Consider the following 26090-nt stretch of genomic DNA (forward strand, 5'->3'; position numbering starts at 1 on the left):
CATTAATCCACTTTCCTAGTAACGATAATCATCATGGATCTTTAGTTAAAACAGGCTCTTGAAGAAAAAGGAAAAGCGACACTGAAGGTAAAGAAGGAATAATTCTAGTAAACTAGTTTTTTTGTGAACGGAGTCTGAGTAGTTGCATATAACTTCATTAGAACAATCCAAAAACGATAAGTAGACTGACAAATCAAGTACTGGTCTTCGGGAGGGGACAGTCCTGTCTGCGTATTCATTTCTCCGTTTCACCAACTTTTAACAAATCAAGTACGGGGCATCGCAAGGGGGCAGTCCTGTCTGCGTATTCATTTCACGAACTTTAATCTTTCTCTTTACAGATAAATAAAATATAAATAATATGAAACATGAATGCATGGATTAGTTTTATCCATGTTTCTTTAACCTTAAAAATTGAAAGAATATCCCATATTCCAATTTGATATGATTGAGAAATGGTAGAACCTTTAACACAGGATTTTGTCTTTACTTATTCGGGACTTCGGAATTTCGTTTCTTTATATTCGGGGTTTCGGAATCGGACACCCCCAACCCCTAACCCCTAAATTTATAGATTCTGGAACTAAAATACCACCAACTATTTCCAGAAATAATCAAGTTGAAATTACGGAACTACATGTAAACGTCAAAAACTCCATTCCAATTCCCCTGTACCCATATGATATATACTTACTCTATAGATAGAATCATATACATGTATCTTATCTCATTCTATCCCTAGTTTGTCTACTCTTTGTCAGCATAAAAGCGAGTTTAATATTTTGTAACTGCGACTGTATGGTGGTGCTTACCGGAAAGCTTAATTCCCTTTTTGCAAACAAAACTGTAACTACCGATGCTGCTACCGAATTGCTGATGGAGAAGGAATTGGAAGAAGACATTGATCATTGTGTTGATGATAATGTGTTACCTTTAGAAATACAGACTGCCCTGAAACGAGTGAAAACTTGGAAAAGAGCATGCATGAGTGGCGAGAGATTGTGCGGTCTTGCCATGCTCCATGTTCATCGCGATAAGGATATCAGCAGACCAAATTATGATTCTGAAACGATTTGACTGAACCGGCCATAGAAAAATTTGGCAAACTCCACTGAATCGATGTTTGTTCTATGTTGTGGTAGCAGACTCAAATCAGTGATATTTGGATGATTATCTTACATATAAATTTAAATAAAGTTGTTAAAAATTTGGTATTAGTAAAAGTCTTAAAACATGAAAAATTTATATAAAAAGTATCCAAATTCAAAACATTATCAAACTCTCTAAAAATGCCTAGAATGCAGGATTTTGCACCATTCATTTCATATCCTCCAAAAAAAAATTTCGCCTCGTTTCGCTCGGCTCCATTATTTTGACCCACTAAAATAAGATGCCTAGTTACGGCCTTGGCACGAATTATAACAGGTTTACTGTTTTCAAAAATTGTCACATTCTGACACTGTTCTTTAGGGGAACGAAGAAAATGAACAAAACTCAGTACAATTGTTTTTATAGAATTCAGAATAGTAATGTCCCTGAATATTTATGTAGTCTTGTGCCCCCTTAAATTCAAAGTACAGCACAAAATCCCTTGCGAAATGACAAAGATATCATTTTACCATTTTGCAGGCTGACATTGAATTCCCATACATTTATCCCCTCAATAATTAAACTGTCTTCACATTTTAAAGTGCATAAATTCAATTGTGTCGTCCCTCCTCCGATTGTGTCCTGCCATTTGTTACATTTGAGAGACTTATTTTCATCCTTTCTTGTGCAAGCTTTTCGTCTCTTTCCAGGCCAGGATTTTCATTTTCAAATGTTCCTGCCAACCCATTATGCGGCCATACGAAAATCATATGGTACGGTCCTCTCATCAATTATTTATCATAATATACACTACAGTACAACTGGGACTATTATACAAAAAAAGAAGAAGAAGTAGAAGGAAGTACAACAATATAAATAATAGAGAACAATGGGCACATTAATAAAAAGAAGAGAGAAAAATTACTTTAGAATTGAAATTGTAAAGAATCCAGAATTGAAGCACCACCATAACCCCTCCCCACATCCATTTAGAATTTATGAGGTCGATATTTTTGTTTTGTTTTAAGAGTTTTCTCATTTTATAATATGTTTGACCCGTAATTTCCAAATTTTTTCACCAAGAAATAAGTGTGATCAAGTGTCAACGCTTAAAATTTTTAAGTAAGAAACTGTTTGCTCATGTTTCTTTCCCCACTCCCGGTTGTATCCAAAGGCGAGAGCCGATACATACGTTTTCCCTTCAATTCTTTCCTGCTTCATGGGTACACATTAAAAGATGCCATCTGTGTAGGATGCACTGGTTCCGTCCATAGATGGAAGATAAAGGAGTTGGGAAGAAGCTTTCTGTTCTATGTCAACTTGAATTGAGTTTCCCATACTTGATTGGAATGCAGCCAAAGGTCAAGGTCAATGATACCAGAATAAAACATGAAAAACTTTTCTGCCACTCTGGGTGATGTAAATGAGTTTCCTTTGCATATCTGAAAAGAAACTTATGCATGAGAAAGATACAGGGAAGGAAATAATCCTATTTATTATATGGATAATATGCCTTTGGTGTCAAAATGATAAAGGTCAATGTTTCTGTTTACCAATTAGAATATTTTTAAATGGTTTTTGGAATATTTTCTTTCTATGAAATTGTTACACATGTATGCTGAGGAAAAAAAACTGTTTTAACCATTGAAATACACATGTTTAAATGTACATTTGGGGAACATCATGATCATTCAGTTTATAACAGTGCAAGTTTTATATTTCTTGAAAGGGCCCCAACATAAATTATGTCATTTACTATCTTGCCTACAACAAAAGGGGCAGAATTGGAGACTGGGGATGTAAACCTGTTGAGATGACAGGGTTGCTGTTTGTATTTATCTTTAAATACATGGGAAGGGGTTAAAGATCAAGATACAAAATGTACTCCATATTGTGTATACATAGATGCCATATGTTTTGAAGGCCTTTAATGTCCTTTATCTCATTTTCAAGACTCAGCAACTGCATCAAAAAATTCTATAGATTTTTTTTCATCACAGGATTATAGATTATACTCTGAGCTGGTAAATTATATAAGCTTATTTATCCTTTGAAAAAACTTAATTTGCATTGAACATGTAGTATTAACGAAGCATTTTAAAATTGAATTTTGTGGTACATGTACTAATATTGATTTCAAACTTATATTCCAAAGTTTCAGAAAGTTTCACATATTTATGCAATATTTAATATCCTGCATTCTGTAGATACTTTGGAGATGTATTAACTGATACTTTAGCATACCTGTCAACTGACCCGTATTCTGCGGGTGTGACCCAAGATTTTCACAATTCTGAGGGATCACCCGGAACACCCGCCGGGTCATTGAAATAACCTGGGAATTCTGAAAATGACCAGATTTCACCCGTATTTCTTAGCCTTGAGATTGATTTCATAAGTAATATTCCCTGAAGAAATATTCCTTTGAAATTTCGGCAAATTCGTAATTCTTCCATGAACAGGAAGTTCATCTAGTTACATATATGTAAACTGTCAAATTAAGTGACCCATTAAGTGCATGGCTTCACTTGACAGCTTTGGTGTCAAACACACTGTTAATTAACACCAATTACCTTAGCTTTAGGTCGTAAATAAATTGCACCATAATTGGTTTACAAACTGAACTAGAGTTACTTCCCCTTATTTGTCACCATTCAAAATTATTCCTTATATTTACGTTTTATGGGTGAAAAAGATTAAATCATAAAAATATAAAATTCAAATACATATTGAAAAATAACTTTTCATTATTTTTATACCTTTATACAATTTTATAAAAAAAAGTTGAAATTTTTTTTTTACATTTATACTTCCTTTAACTGTATTACTATATTTTATCATACTGTAATTTCCTTGTTGAATGATAATACCGACCGTGCGAGGGCTGTATAGCCAGTCAAGGTCATTAAACACTTCCATATATAATGAAGAATAGTATGGTTTAAGGCTACATAGTCAATAGTCTCAAACATTTAAGAATTACATTAAATTCTAGTGTTTTATGATTGTAGAATTTTCTCTCAAAAAGTAAAGCACATAAGACTGAGTTACACAAATTTATAAAAATCTTTAATGCAATGAAATAATATTTAATAAGATTTAAAATGACTTAACAAAGTGAACATGCATTGATGTTTTGGTATCTTTGATATACATTATAAGAAAATGTACCATAAATACTGAAATTCAGCTCGAAAAAGTTTGTACGCGTTATGACTTGAGATTTGATTCTTCAATGCAGGTCATGACCTGCATTTTCATCGTCACAGGTTGACAGGTATGACTTTAGTCCTTGAAAACATGGTTAAATAATGAGTTGAAATCAAGCTTTGTGCTAGCTTTAACAAGCTTGTAATCTAGTTGCTGTGTATGATATATTAGTTTAAATTTCTTACAGATAGAATTTGTCTTTTGTTTCAGTTGTTCAATGTTGTTGTCAGTATCATGGCTGATGAAGTTCCAAAAATGCTGTCAGATGTAAAAGCAATCTTGGACTAACTTGAAAGTTGGAGATGCTGGAATGATGATACTTATGATGAATATAGACCTATACTATTGTCCAGAAGTCTATGGTAAGTGTTGGAATGATCAGATGATGATATACATGAAGATTATAAATTATGTTGTCAAGCTTTGTTGTACATACATTTACTTGAGAATTCACGAGAAGTCTGTTGTAAGCAGCATATTTATCTTTCCATTTGGTGAAAAAAAATCTTTTGTTATAGAATAAGAACAACTACTTGGTATATTACTGTTAAATGTTCTGATATCTGATGTGGCAAGTAACTGCAGTGAGAATGTTGAAGCCACGCAAAAAATAAACCATGAGATTCCAATCCTTCTGACTATATAAATCCTTGGTAATATTAAAAATATGAATATGACAATTTGATCTTTGACTTTGTTGCTACATTTTGTAGTTCCTTGAGATTGCAAAATTTAAACTTTTTTTGTATATATTTATCCCTGATATATCAAGCTTGAAAATTAAATAATGATTGTAGGTGTAAGAAAATATAAATTTAGAGTAATGAAAAATATAAATGCATTACTGCCATTATAATTATTTTAATTTACTTTTTTTACACATTTAGTCCAGGGTATGGATTTTGATTATATTTGATCATACATGTATATTTATTTAAATGAATATAATTATATGTTTATATTCACTGAAGAATGGAATAATTCTTTCTGCACTGGTTAACCTCTGTGGGACTTTTTACCTTGTTAATTAAGAAATTCAGAAAAAGAGACTTATTTCATGCAATGTTGGTTTCTAAACAGATATATAAATAATCTGAAGAAATAGACTTAACCATTCGAAATTTGAATATAAGTGAAAGTCCATGCTTTTATAGTTAGGAGCCTGTAATACAGTGATTGATGTCTGTTGCAGTCAAGGACATTTATTAGTCAGTTAGTTGTTACACTGTAGTCCTTGTTGCTGAATATCATATTTGATTTTTGTTTCTTGTTTTATTTGTAAATTCAGAACAAAAGTTTTCTCTTTTGAATTGTTTTTTTCATTTTTCAGTTACCAGCTATTTATAGCTTTCTATTAGGTTTGGGTTTTGCTCATTGTTGAAGACTGTTTGGTGACAAAGCTTTTAACCTTCTATGTCATTTGGTCTCTGGTGAAGAGTTTTCTCATTTTGAGTATTTTTCCTCCTAGGAATTTGTTCCAGATTTTACTTATCCATCGTTACATCAATAGTCTATTTGCCAATTCCCGTTATTGACCCTGTAATTAGAGATCCCTCTTTCAGTTGTCTCCCTTATGAGAGACATTAATTTTCATTGATAATGGAGAGCTAGCATATTTAATTATTTTCTTTTTCCCAGCTGCCAGTGAGAACTCAAATTGTCTAAACATGGCAGGGTTTCTTTTGAAATGGAGTTGGTATTTAATCTTGTATTATATAAATTTTGACCCTAGAATGTGCAACACTATTATTGAACACATGATTTTAAAAGGAATGGTTGTTGGTTATAAAAAAGATGTGGTATCATTGCCAATGAGACAACTCTCCGCAAGAGACCAAATGACACAGAAATTAACAACTATAGGTCATCGTACAGCCTTCAACAATGATCAAAGCCCATACAGCATAGTCAGCTATAGAAGGCCCCGAAATGATAATGCAATGTAAAACAATTCAAACGAGAAAACTAACTGCCTAATTTATGTACAAAAATGAACAAAACACAAATAGGCAGGCACCTACATACAGAATGTGGTTGTCCAGTGACAAATATTTCATGCATGTTCAGGACAATAACCAATTAATATTTTTGCAAGAGGATAGTTATTTAGATATCTAATTTAAAAAAAATTCTCTACTCTAGTGAAAACACAAGTGTTCAATTACAATGTATGTATAGGTTTGATGTTAAGATCCCTTTATTCAAATCTTTCTCTTTTTTTTTAAATGAGGAATGGAAAATAACATTTATGTGTTTGGCAAATTCATAAAAATGACCATCACTTAAAGCTTTGAAAAGCCTCAAATGGCTGGAGACAGATAGATCTTAATAGCAACTACAGTTAAAAATGATCTATAATTTTTGAAAGGGGGGGTAACTCTACAAAAGTATTAAATACTGCCAAGCAGGGAAATGTTTAAGCTTAAAAATCATAGAAATTGTTAGGTATCCTTGATTTGCAACTGAAATCAATATTAATTTCAATTGCAAATGTGTCCCAATTTGGTCTTATTACGTGTATTACAATTTCAGGTAATTGAACAGAAGAAAATGGCAACCCTTCATTCACTGCAATCAAAATGAATTCATTTGTTCCAGTCGTGCTGTTGAATGGTAGTTTAATTTTGGTTCAATATCAGGGTATGATTATTGTACAGGAAATCGTTATGTTAATATATATTAATTACTTATATGTATATATCAAGGTTATACATATTATTGACTTCGAATAAGAAAATAAATACCAAGATAAGTATATTGTATAAGTTAAGCAATGTCTTTACATACTACAGCAGCTTTTGTAAGGTTTAAGAAATTCTTCATAATGTCATAACCAAGCATGAAATGGAAAGGTAATGAAAAAGGTATTTTAAAAAATAGCCTTTGCCTAATACATTTGTAACTTTTGTCCTCTAATTCTTTTGTAATATACAATGCAGTTTATAAAAAAAAGATTTATCAAAAGTTCTCCTCCATTTGTCCTCTTTGAGATGTATATATGAGCAAGCAATACACCAAAAGATGGTATACAGTTTTGTTGCAAGCTTGATCACTCATGTGACGGGTGCGCTTGACTACTAATCTTAATTGACAAGGATTGTCAGTTTGCCTACCAAAGGTTGTGGTTCTCTCCTGGCACTCTGGCTTCCTCCACCAATAGAAACTAACTGCCATGAAATTGCACAAAAGTGTTGAAAGTGTCGTTGAATACCTATCAACCAATCAATCAATCAATATTTTATTAATGATTTGTATTTTGTTTTTTTGAGAGAATTGTGTTGCTTAAGCTATAACATGGTGAGCCTCTTGTTCAAAATGTCATTTAACATTATTGTCAGAGGCAAAATGAATAATATCCTAAAAAGAAATATAATTAAAAAATATTTTTGTACAATTTTTCTTCCTGCTTGATTTGTGTATAGATTTTTTAGTAACATTTTCTAGGTTATTGTTCTTTCAATATGATTTTTTTTAACATTTGTTTCTTTATAGAAAAGCCCAGGTCTATGGATAATGCACACAGATAGATCATGACTAAGTCTACTAACAGGTAAGTTTAGCCTCCTGTTTTTTTCCTTTTTTTTTCATTTTGCAGATAGTGCAAGAAAAATGACCCAAAAAAATGACAGCTGGTTTAGTTACTAAGTAGATGGTCCTTGTAGGTGCATACATGCCTGTGGCATAACTACACTTAATTGGTATTTCCATGGTCCTACATTATTATTTTGTGCATGAGCTACAATTAGGGGGGGGAATAGTTGTAAAATTATATTCTTAAGGCTTTTTCATTTGACCGTATTCAGATTACTTGTCATTGTGGAAGCAGAAATCTTTCTGATATGTGACACGTCATTGTGAAAGTTGTCATCTTTTTTATTCTAATGAAATCAAACTATCATATCTCCATATAAATCAGTATATTTTATTATATTTTATAACTTGCAAATTTACACTGAAGATGTAGTCAAATGTAGGTTTTGAATTATAGCGTAAAGCAGCTTGTCAAACATTTATCATTCATAATATTGAAAAAAATGTAAACAATTTCAACATCAACAGATTTTTAGCTCAACTTGCACAACAACCAGTGTGAGCTTTGTTGTCTGTCCATTAACATTTACATAAATCTTCCCTGAAAAGACCAAAATGTTCAGCATGATTAGATATACAAAAAAATCAAGCTGAAATCTTCAGTTGACTTAGCCTGGCATCCGGCCCAATCTAGCTGCTGACAAGATTAGCCAGGACCCCAGGCTACAGTTGACTCTGTAATGGAGTTATTGCCCTTTAATTAATTTCATGAGTTGTTGCTTATAAACTTGAAAACTTTAAATGATAGATAGATACTTTGAAATGCAAAAATGGTCCACAACGACCACAAGGCAAGTTCTTCAAATAATTCACTTTTGCATATAAATTGTTGGTTAGCTCATTATTATTTTTTTGTTTTTGCTTTCTGTCTTGAAAACTTTAATAGATAGATAGAAACTTAAAGCAAAGATGATCAGCAAGAAAATATCTATAAATAAATCAAAATAGCTGAAATTATTAGTTGACTCCTTATTGGATTTTAATTTTACTGGTCTTAAATGATGATTTTTACATATGTTTTTGGCAAAAACTATGAAAGATGGAAGGAAATTATAAACAGACAAATGATCAGCAATATAAGATCAATGAAAAAGAGGTTTATGTCATGAATAATATTGTAGACTTCAATGTTGTAGAGTGCCCATTGCACAAACCTAGGTTAGCGACACAGGCTCTGGTTGTGCTTCTTTTTGTCTTGTGCCATTAAATGATTGGCTGCTTGAAGATAGTCTAAACAGGACTTTGGACATGTGCTTTACATACATTCAATATAATTATTATTGCCCTTTATAGTCAATTTTTAACAATTTTCATTAATTTGGTAAATTTTTGTAAATTTTTACAAAATATTTTCCTCTGTATCTAAAGGGCCAATTAAGTCTATATAGATAGAGAAAATTGTAAGTAGCAAGAATGTTCAGTAAAGTAAGATCTACAAACACATCACCATCACCAAAACACAATTTTGTCATGAATCCATCTGTGTCCTTTGTTTAATATGCACATAGACTTGTGAGTGACACAGGCTCTTTAGAGCCTCTAGTTTGTTAACGTGACAAGTGTTCCCTTTAAAATTGATAGCAAGATATTTTAAAACGACATTTAGTAATCCCACCACCAAAATAGGCTGTCTGAACTTATTTCATAAGATTGTCAAATGGTAATACCTCGTAATTGTACCCAGTATGATGCTTAATTAATATTTGTGGTGGCACTTCAACCCACTGCTTAAAACATCCATAACCATGTGAAAGTTACACATCCTGTTAGTGCCTGTCTGAATCACATGCAAAGTTGTCATCTATCACACATTTCAAACTTATAATGTATTTTAATTGACTCTTAACTGTTGTAGTATACAAAATTAACTTTTTGAATAAGAACAGAATTAAATCTTGCATGCAACTTATATTTTTAGACATATAGATGTACACTGACAATGTTTATATTCTGAAAATTATGAACAGTAGAACTTGGTGGACGAGTAATCTGAGCAGTCCAAGAGAAAAAAATAAGCAAGTCGTTCAACTACTGTATCACTAGCCTGTCAACACTAAAGTTGTAAGTTTGAATCCCACATGTGACAGGTGTATTTGACTCAAATCTTTTATTAGTGGGATTGTCAGTTTTCCTCCAAAGGTTAGTGGTTATCTCCAATCACTCCTAGTTCCTACACCAATAACAACTGACCACCATGAGAAAACACTTAGTGCTGAAAGTGGTGTTTAACACTAATCAATCAATCATACTGAGCATCCAGTTGTTTAGACAACACTAAATTTACAGCACTTAATAAGTCTGGAAAATATCTGAAAGGCTTAACATGAATGAAAATTTATTGTTCCTAAACTTCAGACTTTTTAGTAGATGTAAAGATCAAAATAACCGTTTTAGAATAAAATTCATTTACTATGCATTTTACATATATATAGATAGAAGGGGTTAATTGTAAGGCATTGACCAAAGTTCTAACTGCAAATAAGTATGCCTTCAAGTAATGGACCCTAAGAGTAAATAAATAGAGAATAGTTCTGCTTGAACTTTTTGACTTTTTTGGTCTCTCACTGTCGAAAAATAGTAGCTTTGAAATGTCATAGAAACAGGAATACTGTATTTATTGTTTTCTGTATTCTACTGATTGACTGATATTTTTTCCTGAAAAAATGTATCATATCAGATACTTAAGGATGTATTCAGGTGAAATTTAAAAAATCTAGAATCTAAAATTGATACTTCATGTACAAGTCTTAAGTTAAGGATCAAAATCAGCTAAATATATTGACAGGTCAATGAGCTCCTTTTCGAGATATTTGATATTTTAAAAATGGCGGGAAAAGGCTGACTTGGATTTTTATACATTTTGCATTTGCATTGGAATTATTTGGGTCTCAAATCGAAAGAAAAACTCTAGAATCTGCTTAAAATTTGGTAAAAGACTTTTTTTTGTGAGCTATTGAAGTGTTATTTGAAAAGAAAAATGGGTGTTATGGGGCAAAATATTTTACCCTGTATTGTAGGAAAAAAACCTGAACATCTGACACAAATTCCTAAACGTCATCTAAGTGTATTCTTAATAACTCTGGATTTATTTATTTTTGTGGATTGAGGAAAAATTGTATTTAGTGGATATTTGTTTTTTGTGGTTTTGCAAAAGTCTGAATACAACCCTTAGTAAATTTGTTTATTGTTGAATGTTTAATTTGTGGTTTATCTATTCACACGTACAAAAAAATCTGAAAAAAATGGTACCCCATCTAATGTAATGAATCCACTGTAACAATTTTTTTGTTTATGCTTTTTCTACTAATATTTATCAACTTATTTTTAAATTGATTTATTAAAGTTTATATTTCAACATATTCAGTTAAACCTCTAATACACATTTTAGTATATAATATATTATCATAGTCATATATCTCCATAGATTATATAACTATAGACAAAGTTATAATAAACATTAACCACATAATAAGGTTGCCCTTTCCCTCCAGACAGAAAACCATTAACTGAAAAATTAAACTGTTAAAGGGGTGGTAGTACTATCATAAGGGAATAGCAGTGAACCGTGACCTGTTTTATAATACACTGTTCACTCTACCAAAAGACATAAGTGGTAAGCAGATCATTTTTGTCGGTATGCTATGTTGACAGAATAAATGGATGTAATATGTGCACTTGTACAATAGTCGTGTTTTCAAATTAATAAGCAATTTTTTTCTATGTGTTTTTTTGAAAAGGTGTTTTTTTAGAAGTTTTTTTTTTTTAGATCTGTGACTGATTTATGGATGTGAGATAAATTTAAACACAAAACTTCTTTATCTTGATCAAAGATATTTATTCAGGATGTGTTTAACAGACTCTAATAATCTTTTTAAATGAAGAAAAAAAGATTTTGATTCTAATTGACCAACTTTATATACAGCTGATTTGTGGAGGAGTTATTTTATTTACCCGTTCATAAATTTGGAGAATATATTTTATAATTGAAGAACAGTTTGAATCGTCTAGAATTTTTTCTATTGGAATAATTATTAGTTTCTAAATTTTGAATCACAATGTGAAATATAAAAAAAAAAAGACGTTTCCAAAAGTGGATTTGGATTAATTGCAACTTTACAATCTTAATTAAAGGTAAGTTTAGATTAGATTATAATATGAAATTTATTGAATGTGATATATATATTTATTGAATGTTTACTTTCATAAATATATGTTTGATGAAACAAATAAAGTAAAATGCCTTAATGGTTCAGCTTACTTTATCAGTTAAAAATTACATTAGCATGAAGGGTTTAATGAAGAGGAATGTTAAAAATAGATTTTAATAATTTCATTCGTTTACATAAGACAATATTTGAAGGTGTTTTGGTACAGTTTTCATATTTAAGTATGTTTTATTTAAATGTTAAAGACAACAATACTTTTCAAATTAATTAACAAAGTAAAAAAAAAAATATTTGAAATACCCACCCTTTCACCATATCCCTTCCCTCACCCACTGGGTATTTGACAAATTACCTCTATTTCATGGCTTTTCAGAAAAACATATCAAGAAAAAGCATAACTTTTCAGAAAAATTTTGATTGAAAATAGTTCTTCTTAAATTGTTTCAGTTAAAAATTTTGGGTGGATCTGTTATTGTAAAATACTTTCATTTTTCGTTCTTTATGATTTTAAGATAGGTGCAAAAAATTGAATACAAAGAAGCTGTGAAATATGAAAAACATGCCAAGAGGGTTGATCCTTTCCTTGGTAATCAAATACATGCACAACTTTTTATGCAATAGGCTATACAAAACAAACATTATAAACCAAATGTGTGCATCAGAGCCAAATATTTTCATTCAAATTGTTCAACTTTTATCTTCCCTTTTGAAAACAGTAGACCGAAAAATCCACATAAAAATCTTTTGATAGGTTATTATTTGTTTGGTATATATTCTGCATATTAATAAGGGATATAAATGTTGGTAAATTGTATACATGGAAAGATGAATTTTAATTTCTCTGAAAATATAGATGTGGGTGAATATAACAATCTTGTAGACTCCCTAGGATAAAGTTTTAATTGAGGTGTTAATTTTAGTGGATCTTAGATCTAATACTTCAATAAAAAAATGTTTAAATAACAAGGGTAGCTTAGGAAAAACTGAAAACCCAAGAAAAACCCAACGTTTGTTATAAATATTAGATACCACCTAAAAGTAATTAAATTTGATTTTGATTCAATGTAGATTTAATTTGAAGATTTTGATGAGTTGGAATATGAATAAAATGTCACCTCTGAAAATTAAATTACTTATAGAAAAATGGAATAGAATTTAATAATGACCTTTAAGATTTTTTTACTGTTAAAGGAAGTAATCTGATGTTCCGTATTCTTTAGTGTGATCATAAAATCTCTGGGTCCATGAATGGAGATATAGGTGACCGAAAACATCCTGGGAATAGTTTAATGGTAAATAACATACATGTCTTGCAAATATTTACCTGCTCATTTGCATAAAAAATTAATTAAATCTCTAAATCATTTTTCACAGTTGACATAAAAAGAAAATTAGGTCCTGAAAATTTAATTAAGGACTTAAATATGACCACATTTAGACCCTACAGATTAATCATAAAATTGTATCTCCTCTTTTATGGGGTTATAACATTTATTCCTTGACCAATAAAAAGGTTAAAATTAGTTCAGCAGAGTACATGTACTGTTCCATCCAGGGGCCTCAGTGGGATTGGTTGAAGTAGTCTAGCTACTGTATCATTAGTCTATCAACTCTGAGGTTGGTTGTGAGTTTGAAACCACATGAGGCAGTAGCATTCAACTCCAATCTTTATTGACTAGGATTGTCAGTTTTGCAACCAAAGTCCAGTGGTTCTCTCCAGACAATCAGGCCTCCTCCACCAATAAAAAATGACAAAGTTTTAATGAAAATAGCCATAGTGCTGAAAATGGCATTAATCCCTAATCAATCCATTAGTTCAGTTCCATCCAGGGCTTTGAACAGATAAAATGGTGGGACCAAGGATTTATATATAATGCCATATAAATCCTAGGTTGAACAGAACCGTTTAAGTGCTCATTAGGTTGAAATCTTCAAATGAGAAAATGAAGTGACTGTGTTAAAATCTTTATTCATATACATGTACTTCAATTGAGACTTTGTTGCTCTTTCATTTAGTATGTTTGTAAATTCATTGAAGAAAATATATGACTGAATGTGGCTACACATAGTAATGTGATCATAAGGCTTTTATGGTCATTTGTTTGAAGTGTAAATTTAGGTAATAGACTTTGTGATCTAATAATCCTTTTGTCTTTAAATTTTTGTACCATTCACCTTTTGAAGCTGAATGAAAACTTTAGGATTGTTCTAGTTTCAAAAATAAAGTTTATGAATAGGAGTTTCCGCTTCCCTTAAAGATTTTCGGAAGGATGTACTCAAGTTAAAAAGTTTATTTTAAGTAGATACTTCTGTTTAGAGTATATTAAGAAACATCAATTAAATCAGTGGTTGTTGGGGGAGTATAGACTACTGATTTGAAAAAAATAATTGGTAATCAATAGGGGGATTGACGAATTAAATCAGATGTTGTTTAGGGGGGTTAGGGATAAGCAAGAGTTAAGTCAGTTGTTGTGGGGAAGTAAAGATAAATGATTTGGGGAATTAGTCCCTGATTCTTGGGTCAGGATGAACAACCAATAGACAAATTTAGTCAGCTGTTATTTGGATTATTAAAAAACAAAATAATTCAACAATTGAAAACACACCAAAACATAACACCCCTCCCCTTTGCTTTGTATTTTATGATTTTTGATCGCATGGTTTTTAATATTCAGCTTATTTTTCCTTTATACTGAGTGCTCTTGCTCTTATCCACAAAATAGTCTTGAAATATCTGTGGTTTTGAAAGAAAAAAAATTGTATAAACCACAGCTATTGATAAGAGCCAGAACACATTAAAAAAGATTAAGTATTAAAATAAACTTGTTAGAAAGTAAAAATAAACATACACGTGAAAGGGGGTGTTTTAATCATTTTAGCAAAATGCATGTAGAACTAAAATTCCATCAATTCCCAACGAATTTTACTGTTTAAACTATTGATATACATATAGATGGGTTATTTTGAAGTGATTGTCTCAAGCTTTGAGTATTTGTATTACCTCCTTTAAAAATGAAAATCAGTATTCTTGCTGGATGAGTCTTAAGTGATAGACTCAAGTATCGAGTAGAAAATTGTAACCATATATTATTGTTTAAGTTGCAGTTTATAAAGATTGATCTATTCAAACATTACCTTGCAGTTTGCATTATAAAGAAATTGCAAATTCATTGATAATAAATACGATTAGAGTTTATTATGTGATCACAACTCTTTTTAACTCAATTATCAAATGCTGTTTTGTATAAAGTATTTGTCAGTCCTGGACTCACACGCTGGTATTGAAAACTGGTGTTTATTTAAGAAGTTATGAATCCATCAATCACACAGTAAAACTACTACTTGGTAAAATTTAATATTGGGTTTAAAACTAGTCTGGTTACCTAATACAAATATCAGTCCAGCTGGGCCAAACAATACACATGAATACCTTACCTCCTCTCTCGAAACTTCAAAAACTTTTCTTAATTACAGGTAGACAATTGTTGATAGGTAAAATCTTAACTTGTTAATTAGATCAAGGGCACCTGTTACCTTGGTGTGAATGAAGCAATATAAAATGGGTGATAATGATTTGTTTGAATTTGGAGCCCCTTATTTATTTGATATAAAGCCAGTTACATCACATAAAATGGTATTATATCCTACCTTTATGGTTGCTTATCACTAAGGTTGTAAAATGGGGAATTTGTTGAAGTTTGCCAAAAGTATTTTAGTCTGACATAAGCATGGAATTATTGCATTTCACCTTGGATTGACACCTTATAACACTATGACCTTCTTACGTGTAGTATAGATTTAAGGACATAGTTTTGTCCTTTTAAAAGAAAGTATTTTAGATATCATACTCAAGATACATCTCATAATGTCACTGAAACTACCAAATTTTTACTTTTTCCTAAAGTATTTTTTTCATTTTGGATTGAGATATTGTATAACCATTTATAAACAAAATACTTTTAAGATCAGATGAATACTACTTTATCATATATATATATATATATATATATATATATTGTAGAGTTGTCACTGACTCAGACGTACTTATAAATATAATTATTTTCTGTGACTGTATATTACATTAACTTGTAGGATCCTTTACTGTAGATAATTTAGCTGATCTGTAACAATAACATCTTCATGCCTTATATATCATGTACTGTAGTACGCTGCTAGATTAAAACTGACGAGGAAAGGTAACACACGGCCAGCGAAAGCTCTTTTTTTGAGAGCCCAGGTGGTCGTGTGGTCTAGCGGGACGGCTGCAGTGCAGGCGATTTGGTGTCACGATATCACAGTAGCATGGGTTCGAATCCCGGCGAGGGAAGAACCAAAAATTTGCGAAAGCAAATTTACAGATCTAACATTGTTGGGTTGATGTTTAGACGAGTTGTATATATATATATATATACTTCATATGTATCGTTGCAGTGTGGATTTTTGGAAAATTGTATAATATTTTTTATGCAACTTCAAATTAACTTATCAATTATATTTTAACTTTGAAGATAAACACAAAGAAAATACAAATCTTCAACTCCTCATGTGTGGTGACGTCATCTTTTGGCTTGCATCGTTTGATACTGTTAAAACAAAATTCACTTGATGAGAACTAGAAATTGGTAGGGATAAGTTTCCCCCCTTACAATGGAATATATACAACTTGGTTAAAGGTACAGTAAACATTTTTACATTACAGAATTTTTGATGAAATGACTGTTTAGGAATCATGGAAGTAGTCTAAGTTCCTGGCTCAAATTATCAGATGAGATTGTGCCTGGACACCAGGCTATCAAGGGACACACACAAAGTTGTCTTTCATAACGCTTAGGTGCCTTTAATAACCCAAAATAGGTGTGAAGTAAACAGAAACATTACGATTTCCCAGTAGGGTAAACCTATTACCCCCCCCCCCCTTTTTTTTGAAAAAAAGATTTTAATGTCCTGACAAGTTGAGCAGTGGTATAGTGGTATTTTCTTACATTCCATGTTTCATTGTTATAAATCTTATCATGACAACTTTGTAGATAAACAAATACAATATTTTTAAGGTCCCTTGTGTTTTTTTTAATGTTTTCTAATATGCTTAATTTAATTATTCCTCAAACTGGACAGATATACTGGTATATTTTAACCGTGATGCTGAAAAAGATTCCTTCAATATTTACACCTAACAATTAGATGTAGTCACAACCTGGAATGGAATAAGGTATACTTTTTCCCAGGTCACATCTATAAATCAAAGAAAGTTTGTTATTTTAATTGGTCAGTTTGACCAAAATATGTATGTCTACATCTTATTACAACAGATGTAATATGTCACTTCAAAGTGAATCTATTAATTTTTTTATGACCAAAAAGTATGTTGGCCATCAACTTTTGACATTTCTGATTGACCATATGGTCTATGTAATATTATGTAAATGAGATTTATATAAAAAAAAATACACAATATTGGGATGGAAAGTGATGTATGTAAGGGTCTTGGCTGTATAAATTTTGGGAAGAAAAAAAATCTATATGTCTAAACCAAGATGTTTCTTGTGAATCTATTTAAAAGATTATGAAATTCAAACAATATTATCCATCCCACACATTTTCTGTTGAAAAGAAGGGTTGAAAGCATGTACATAAATTTACAAATATTAAGATAAAAATCAGTTTTCATGAACTTTAATTTCATATGCTTAAAAGAATAAAAAAAATAAGAGAACATTATTCAAAGTTTATGCATGATGATTTTATTTTTTGTGAATAAATGTTTGAATTATGCCATAATAAGAATTCTATTTTTTAAAAGTAAGCAAAATAAAAGTCTATTTGTATCATTAGGGAATCTGATGTTAGGTTTCCTTTATGTACATTTTATTTTCTTTAAGTAAGTATTAATGTAGCTTAAGATTTTATATTGAATGAATAAATCCTCAAGATATTATCAGAAATTGAGTTTAACTTGAAGAACACCTTCAATGGAAGTAAAATTAAAATCTGATAACTAAACTAAATTATACAAATAAAATGTCTCTGGTATTTGCTTTGTAGAGTGCAAAATTAGATAAAATTTTAACATTGAAATATATGGGAGAGAAAAATGCTAATTAAATGTCTTGTCATTAAAATATGGATGACCAGTGAGACAAAATATACACAAAATGACGAAACTAGACCAATTCAATCAAAATTATTGAGGTGGAAATGAATGTTTTGACTATTGGTATTCTTGTAATAAAAAAGCATTTTTAACCAGATTTTTGTGACAAAAATTTCGGTTATTGATTTGGGGATGTACGGCGGGCGGGTGGGCAGGTGGGTGGGCGGACGGGCGGTCGGGCTGTCGGGCGGGTGGCAATCAAATGTTGTCCGTGCATTAACTCATGAACCGTTCAACCAAAGCTTTTAAAATTTTAATATGTTATTACTGACAACTATATGATGGTCAAGTTTAATAATGGCAATTTTGACTTTTACCGTTCAGGAGTTATGGTTCTTGAAAGATTGAAAAATGGAGTTTCCAGTCGTGTCCGTGCATTTATGCATGAACTGTTCTACCAAAGCTTCCGGAATTTTAATATGCTGTTACTGATGACAAAATGGAGGTCAAGTTCAATAATGACGATTTTGATTCAACCTAAGCTTTTCAAATTTTAATATGTTGATACTGATGACAAAATCGAGGTCAAATTTGATATTGACGATTTTCACTTTCACCATTCATCAGTAATGGTTCTTGTGATATTGCCAGGACACAAATAAATGTTAATAACTCCGGTTTGCTGTCGTTGTGACAGCCTCTTGTTCTCAGATTTGAATGTTACCTATTTTTATTTTTATAGATTTTAGAGAAGAAAAGCAAGCCAACACAGTGAAAAAAAAGAGGGCAATGGGGGAAAGGGGGAAAGGGGGGGGGGGGGGTTCTTCAAAAGATTTTTTGATTATTATTTTTTTCAAAAATATTATATACAGGGTAAATCAAGTATGTTTATGTCCTCTGTGAAATTTTAGGCATAATTTATACTAAGGTTGTATGGGACATTGAAAAATGTTATACAAATTCAAATTAAAAAAAATATCACTTATTAAATGAATAAGATATTGTCTTAAAATGCATCATATCATTATTACTGCAGATGGTGTTTAGGAAAATGCTGCAGATTGAAATTTCTCTAGTTTCTTATGCCAGTAAATTGACTCTGAGACTACTATAACACATGTGTTATAGTAGTCTCAGATTGACTCTTGTATGGGATTTGGATTCCAAATTTGTAAGCTTCAGTTTACCTGCTTGGCATTTGCTTGATAAGTTGGTCACTGACGCAATATGTTTCTAAATTGAAATGTTGTAAAAGAATAACATAATACTCATGTCTCTTGTTATCACAGAGTACACAATGATACTTAATGTGTACCCTGGTAAAATGAAGTTAATTGCAATTAGCTTGTCCAGTCACTTGGTGGCCTGTATGTCTTATCACATCTCTACAGTCAATTAAAATATTTCTGATAGATTTAATCACTTAATTGTTTATTTGTTATTGATAAAACAGATAACACAGGGGTAAATATAATTAATGGTATTAGACAGGTTATATATAATAGGATGAGGTGGATTTTAAATCTTACTTTTCAAGAGGGGCTCTCATTCACATAGCCAAGTTTTGTAGATTATTTTATTTTGACATAGCTGGAATATATCCAAGACTTTTTGATTAGTCAAAATAGTCCTTTAAAACTATAAAAAGATGAAGCCCTTGTGATCTCAATGAAATTACTCAAATCATTTTAGATTAGACACAATTTTTGATTAGATAAATGTACAGCCAATTTGGTCTTTTGATTATAATTAGACATATAACATTAAAACACATCAGGTTGAACATATATGTAAACTGGATCTAATACTGCATGTACAACATTCTCTGTTTGTGTTATGTATGTAAAAGGACTTCAGTTGGCATTTCTAAAATCCTTAACACGGATGTTAACTGACATATACAGATATATATATGAAGAGAGTTTTGGTGAATTTTAATGAAGACAACTAAGAATAAATTATTATGATAAAAGAGTTTGAACCATGCTACTATATGTATATCCAAACATAAACTATAAAATAATTACTTTTATAGTGACATCTTGAAATAAGAATTGTGTAGCTGTTATTTAGAGAATTCTGTTGACAGAATAAGCATACACACACGAAAAGGGGGGAGGGTCTATCTACCATGCTGGTGCATGAGTTTTTGTTTTTATGAGAATTTGAATATTGAAATATCCGTATTAAAGTGTTGTGAATCTAGTGCAAGTTTTCTATGACAGAGGATATGATTTGAAATCTGAAATGGAATATTTAAAAATTTTAACATTAAATTTAATAAATAGCCTATGGTTGTACAAGTGATACATTTTTTCAGTACATGTACTTAAAGAATCGTTCTTGTATCTAACAACTCTTGTATATTTTATAGTACAGCCTGAAGAATGCCCTCAGATTTTATGTATAGATTCAACCAAACTACTCATCCAGAAAAACAATTCTGGTCATATCACGTATAAGACACTGTATCTTATATACATTGTAATCTTGGTTTTCTAGTACAGCTTTGTAAATACTTGAGATGCTGCACAGTTTATATTGAATAAATCTAAGCATTTTCAGACAAAACAAGATAAACCCAACAGTTAATTAAAAAAGTAAACATTTAAACCTGTTAACTTAGTTGTTTTTGTGAGCCACAAGATAACATATGTAAAAACAAAGTGATAGGATAGATAGAAGTATTTTTGATGTTCAAGAGTGTTTAGTCTGAACTAATGCCTTGTTTTGTCCAGTTGGTAATTTTTTATGTTTAAAGTGTCAAATATTTGGTGGAGTTCTACCAATTACCGGTCTATTGCCTAAGTACTGCTTATTTATCTGAATTAGTGATAGAGAATTCATGTTTAAGAAAATTAAAACATGCTAAAATCCAGAAAAATTGTAATAGTTTATAAAAGGTATGTCATTAGTTAATATACTCATTTTATTTTCCATTCTGCATACCTTTGTGATAATATAAGATACATATTTTATAGTTATTGGACATTGATAACAGTTTATCCTCTATCATTTTATCATACGTTACAGTAAGCCTTAAATGGTGTACATGATCCCATAGCTATCTATAGTATTATAGTTACATAACCATAACAATAAAACTTAAATACCAATATAAACTTCAAATATTTTAAACTTCTATCAATAGGCCATATTTACAAATAAAAACTTTGAGTGTGGTCAGTGAATGTATTGCCAGGATTATTGAATTATTTAAACAAGAATGTGAGAGATTTTTAGACTTAGCTTTTGTAAAGGTCTGTTAATAATCCCATGTAATTGTCCTCTTGAAAGCCTTCCTCTGTAAATATTTTGATGACAAAATCGGTTGATTTAATTTTTGGCTGAATGAATCTTTCATAATATATGTATATATAAGAAAAGAACAATTTTGAACAACTTCTATACTTAAGTAGATAGGTGTCATTCACAATTTTGAAGCTGTGTACAAATTTAGGAGGGTCAAAATTACCACTTAAATAATGTTAAGGGACACTTTAATTTATGGTATATTTTCAAAAGGGCTTATTAACACATAATAAAAAGTGAGAATTTGTGATAAGTACCCTATTTGGATTATAATTGATTGTCAGTTTAGATTATCAAGAGGAAAATCTAATAAACTTATCTTTTGAGAAGGTGATAATGATTCACACTTACATAAATTTCAGAATTTATAAAATGAAAAGTTTAGAATTTGACAGATCTTCATGGGCTTGGAAGACCCCATAAGGTTTTGTATTTTCTCTCCGCTAAATCATTGAACTAGTTTATCGTCTGGTCATTTGGTCTATCCTATAGCTATAAACCCCTGAGCTAGTTAAATCTTCATGTATAGGGTGACCCTAAGCAGATTAAATACTGTTTACCCAGATCTGTGTATTTGACAAGAGATCAAGTATTTTGACCTAATAGAGATATGTATTTTAATCAGCTTATATATACTTTATTGTTAACTTTTTAAACAATTTTGAATCATATTATTCTATTCTGTCTAAAATCTTTTGTTGTGAAATAATTCAGACCAGTATTAGTGCAGCAGTTTAAATAAATATTTTGAATCTTCACTGTGTATCTAGCAAGTTATTAAACAAGAACCATCCAAAAGTGTTTTTTGTATTTTTATGCACCACTTAGGGATATTATGTTTTTTGGTCTGTGATTTCGTTCTTAAATTTGTTCATTTGTTTATTCATTTGTCTGTTCTTCCCTCTGTTTGTCTGTTCCTTCTTTTGTTTGTCTGTTCCTCTCTTCATGTGTCCCGCAGCTCCCGCTTCAAGTTAAAGTTTGTGGTCAAGGTAGATTTTGATGAAGTTGAAGTTCAATCAACTTGAAACTTAATACACATGTTCCTTATTATATGATCTTTCTAATTTTAATACCAAGTTAGAGTTTTGACCCCAATTTCACGGTCCACTGAACATAGAAAATGATGGGGCATATGTGTACTATGGACACATTCTTGTTTATATTTAGAAGGAATAATGTTTACAAGGAAATTATTTAACCTTAAGATCATAGATATAAATGTTTCATTCCTAGATAATGTAAAAGGAAAGCAATTCTAGTCAGGTATCATGTTGTAACATATTATGGCTTTATTTGTCATCACACGAAAATGATTGTTTAACCTTGATTGACAAGAAATAAGCTGTTAGTTTTTGACTTGTATTTTATATGTTCTATCCATGTCTGTTTGTCTGAAATCCTACCTGCTGAAAATTTGTCTGATTTTTGTTCTATTAGTGTATGATGATTATGACTGGCAGTTTGAGGTTGACTTCATTTCATTTAAAAATTGAACTTTACCAAGCCTTTGTTTAACTGTTATACCTAAAGATTCAGAGCTGCTTTAAAGTATATAGTACATTAGTGTTCAATGAAGACTTGCTCTGTTTTGGTTGACCAACATTTCACAACTGATCCAGCATGCAGAGAATGTGTTGCATTGTCATATCTTAGTTTAGCTCATCTTGCCCTTCATGTGCAGTCACTACCCTCTGTATGTACAAGATCAGCTGATTTAGATGTAGAATGTTTTTACCTGTTGTTAATTACATATGACATTAATTACCTGTAACTACCTGTTCTTGGGTAATATATAGAAGGTCATGATCCTGATAATTACATCATTAAGCTGCATCCTGGAGGCTGACACTCTCTATGTAGGAAGATATATTAATATATTAATATTTTACATGCAGCTGCAACAGTTATATTTCCTTTATTTCTATGAATTTTGAAAAAAGTCTGCTAATTATTCCAAAAAAAGTAACAATCACAACAGTATAGAAAGTAATATCAGTCTATTTAAGTAAGGAGAGACAAGTTCTGAAGATTCTCTCATTGAGTAATTAGAAATTTGGTGATCCAAAAGAACACAGTCAATTTTAAAGGCTTTACAGATTTGTTTGAAAATAAGGCAATAAAACAAAGAGCTAGCTTAAAACAATTCTTTGCAAAGTCTGTAAGTCAACAACTAACTTTTAGTGAGCATTCTCGTGTTTCTAAAACACTATACTTAAGTTTTAGCTAATGTTAATGCAGAATCAATGGCCATCAATGATTTATATGATTTTAATATTAACTTCCAAATGATGATATGGTCCTTCTTATTTGAGTTTGAGTATATCTTATCCTCACTATACCCATCCTTTACCTGATCAGATCAATAATAAATGAAGATGTCAGATAATGGTTTATTTCTACTGAAGCCTGTACATAAAAACTACCTGTTTTCAGTATGAGGATAACTTCCTGATGTTATAGATAAGATATACAGGAAATATCTTCATAATCAACATCATCATCAAACTTTGTTAAAAAAACAGATAACATATGGGTTCAAAGTTCGCTAAATTTAGCAAATGAAGCAACATTTTTGATTATCTTCAAGTTTAGATGAAGCCTTGTTAGACCTCAGGTGGATTCTGGGGGGCCCTGAGGGTCGTGTGCCCCCCTTTTCAAGGGAAAAATTTGGGTGATTATATAGGAAATCACTGAAGCATGACTGGAGGGGTCCTCACTTAAATCAGTCAGCAGGCCCTTTACAAAAGTTCTGGATCCACCACCATGAGTGTCAGTGAAGACCTAAAGCTTTTGATTAATGTCAGATAAATTTTGTGTGCAATATTACCTCCGTGTAAATTTAATTACACTATGATGTAATTACATGCATAAATAAGATATCCTGCATTTATCTTGCTCTTTCCTGAAATAAGTCACTTTCCTGACCCCATCTTGACTATTGAAAGCTATCATTTTGCATTTATCTATGATATCATGGTGTAATTTAGATACATGTATATACTGTACCAGGCTAACGCCCTTAGGGGTATATCTAATACTTGATACTGCAGAAAGTGCATAAGCTCCTTACTTTATGTAGTTGTATTCCACTTTGTGAATGCGATCTCTTCTCAGACATTTTTAATTTTACATTGGATTTTTATCAAAAAGCAGAACTTATTGTGAAAATCTGCAAAGATTTGTTAGTGTTTTATCTTTTGTGACATAACTGTACAGCTTGCAACATCATTATTACATTGTTAATATAAATATGATAAAATGATTTATTTCTTGTCTTTACAAAAACAGATCAAATTTAGTTATATTCAAATTTCAAGGCAAAAAATCTGATCTTAATGTCCTTAGTAGTGAGAACACTGAATTTTAATGTGATAAAGCATTGGAAAGAAAGAAGGTGTCAGAATCTGGCTATTCTTGTTAGAGTTTATGTCAAAATTGCTAAAATGTTGTGAGGGTAAGACATAAGGCACCTATCTTCAGACATAAACGCCAGCAGCAGCAATGTCAAATTTCAGTTCCTTTACAATTTGTTTGCTTTTAAGCATGTTATGTATTGCATTATTGGGGTGGATATTGCATACTCTTACATTAATTGAAGTTAAAAAGAAGCACTTTCTGTATGTCAGCAGTTTTTTTTCAATTTCTTTTAGATTGATCAGAAGTTTATTAGATAATTTTAGGGAGAAACTGTATATAGGTCATATTTTTAAGATGTCACACTCATTACATACTTTACAGAAAAGTACAAAGGTTGGGGTCAAGTTAGAAAATTGAAATGGCTTAAGCAGACATATGTTTACTTACTTTGACAACAAATAAAATGTGACTAATTGTTATTTGATGTCCATGTCAGAACAATCTGTTCTACATAAATCACTGCCTAACAAGAAGTGACCACTGGTCAAGCAGATTAATGTCCTATATCTAGACATAAATTATCTGCCCTTGTATCAGGTGTTGTAATGTACATTAGCCAGATCCAGTATATACCTTTGGGGGACTATTATTTTTATGGATAAATAACAGTTTTCACAGTTGTGGTGTGAAAAGTTTTAGGCAGTTTATGGATATTAAAAATCTGGACAGTGTGAATTAATCCTTTTTTAATGTTTAATTTTTGATGGAGGTGGCTTTTAGTCCATAAAATTTACATTCAAGGTAGAGTTAATTGTTCATTAACTTAATAAAATATCACTTTTCTTACAACTTATGGTCAGCTAATCTTGATAATGTATTGGTATTGTATTTACAAATAATTATATTCATTTATAAGTAAAAGTAAGGCTTAAATACGAGATGAATTTGAAGAAAGTAGTTGTCAAAAAAGCATCAATAAATGCTGATACATTCAGGTAAAAGTATTCAAATTATTTTATATATATTGTCCAAGATGTCTAGGTAAGATATTTAATAAATGCATTTTTGATAGTCTGAGTGAAATTGAAGAACTCAGCATTATGAAGCAATAAATGAAAAGAAAAAATGTGGACTAATTAATGATACATGCAGTTGAAACCAGAATAAGACAGATATAAGATACTTATGTTTTGTAATGACTGTGTGAACAGTTTACATACAAATAATGATAAAGATGATGCCAATGTATAGGAAATAAAGCATGTTTATTATAA

General features: G+C 30.9%; 1 protein-coding gene and 1 long non-coding RNA gene across 6 annotated transcripts in view; both read left to right on the forward strand.

Annotated features, from left to right (window-relative positions):
- Nucleotides 1-4533: 4533 nt before the first annotated feature.
- Nucleotides 4534-6939, forward strand: LOC143062388 (uncharacterized). Its single transcript, XR_012974724.1, has 2 exons — nt 4534-4661; nt 6832-6939. It is a non-coding gene; the product is annotated as an uncharacterized LOC143062388 (long non-coding RNA).
- A 4967-nt stretch (nt 6940-11906) lies between these two features.
- Nucleotides 11907-26090, forward strand: part of LOC143064252 (semaphorin-5A-like) — an 81050-nt gene continuing 66866 nt past the window's right edge. For 2 of the 5 annotated variants that reach the window (XM_076236939.1, XM_076236945.1), the window contains exon 1: nt 11907-12021. The gene's annotated coding sequence lies outside the window, so the exon portion shown is untranslated. Of the gene's footprint in view, nt 12022-15742; nt 15847-16613; nt 16730-25523; nt 25618-26090 lie in introns of those variants that run through there. The other 3 variants (XM_076236943.1, XM_076236944.1, XM_076236940.1) reach the window with 3 other exon arrangements.

This window comes from Mytilus galloprovincialis, chromosome 2 (genome assembly GCF_965363235.1).
Source record: "Mytilus galloprovincialis chromosome 2, xbMytGall1.hap1.1, whole genome shotgun sequence".
In the NCBI taxonomy this organism is placed as follows: domain Eukaryota; kingdom Metazoa; phylum Mollusca; class Bivalvia; order Mytilida; family Mytilidae; genus Mytilus; species Mytilus galloprovincialis.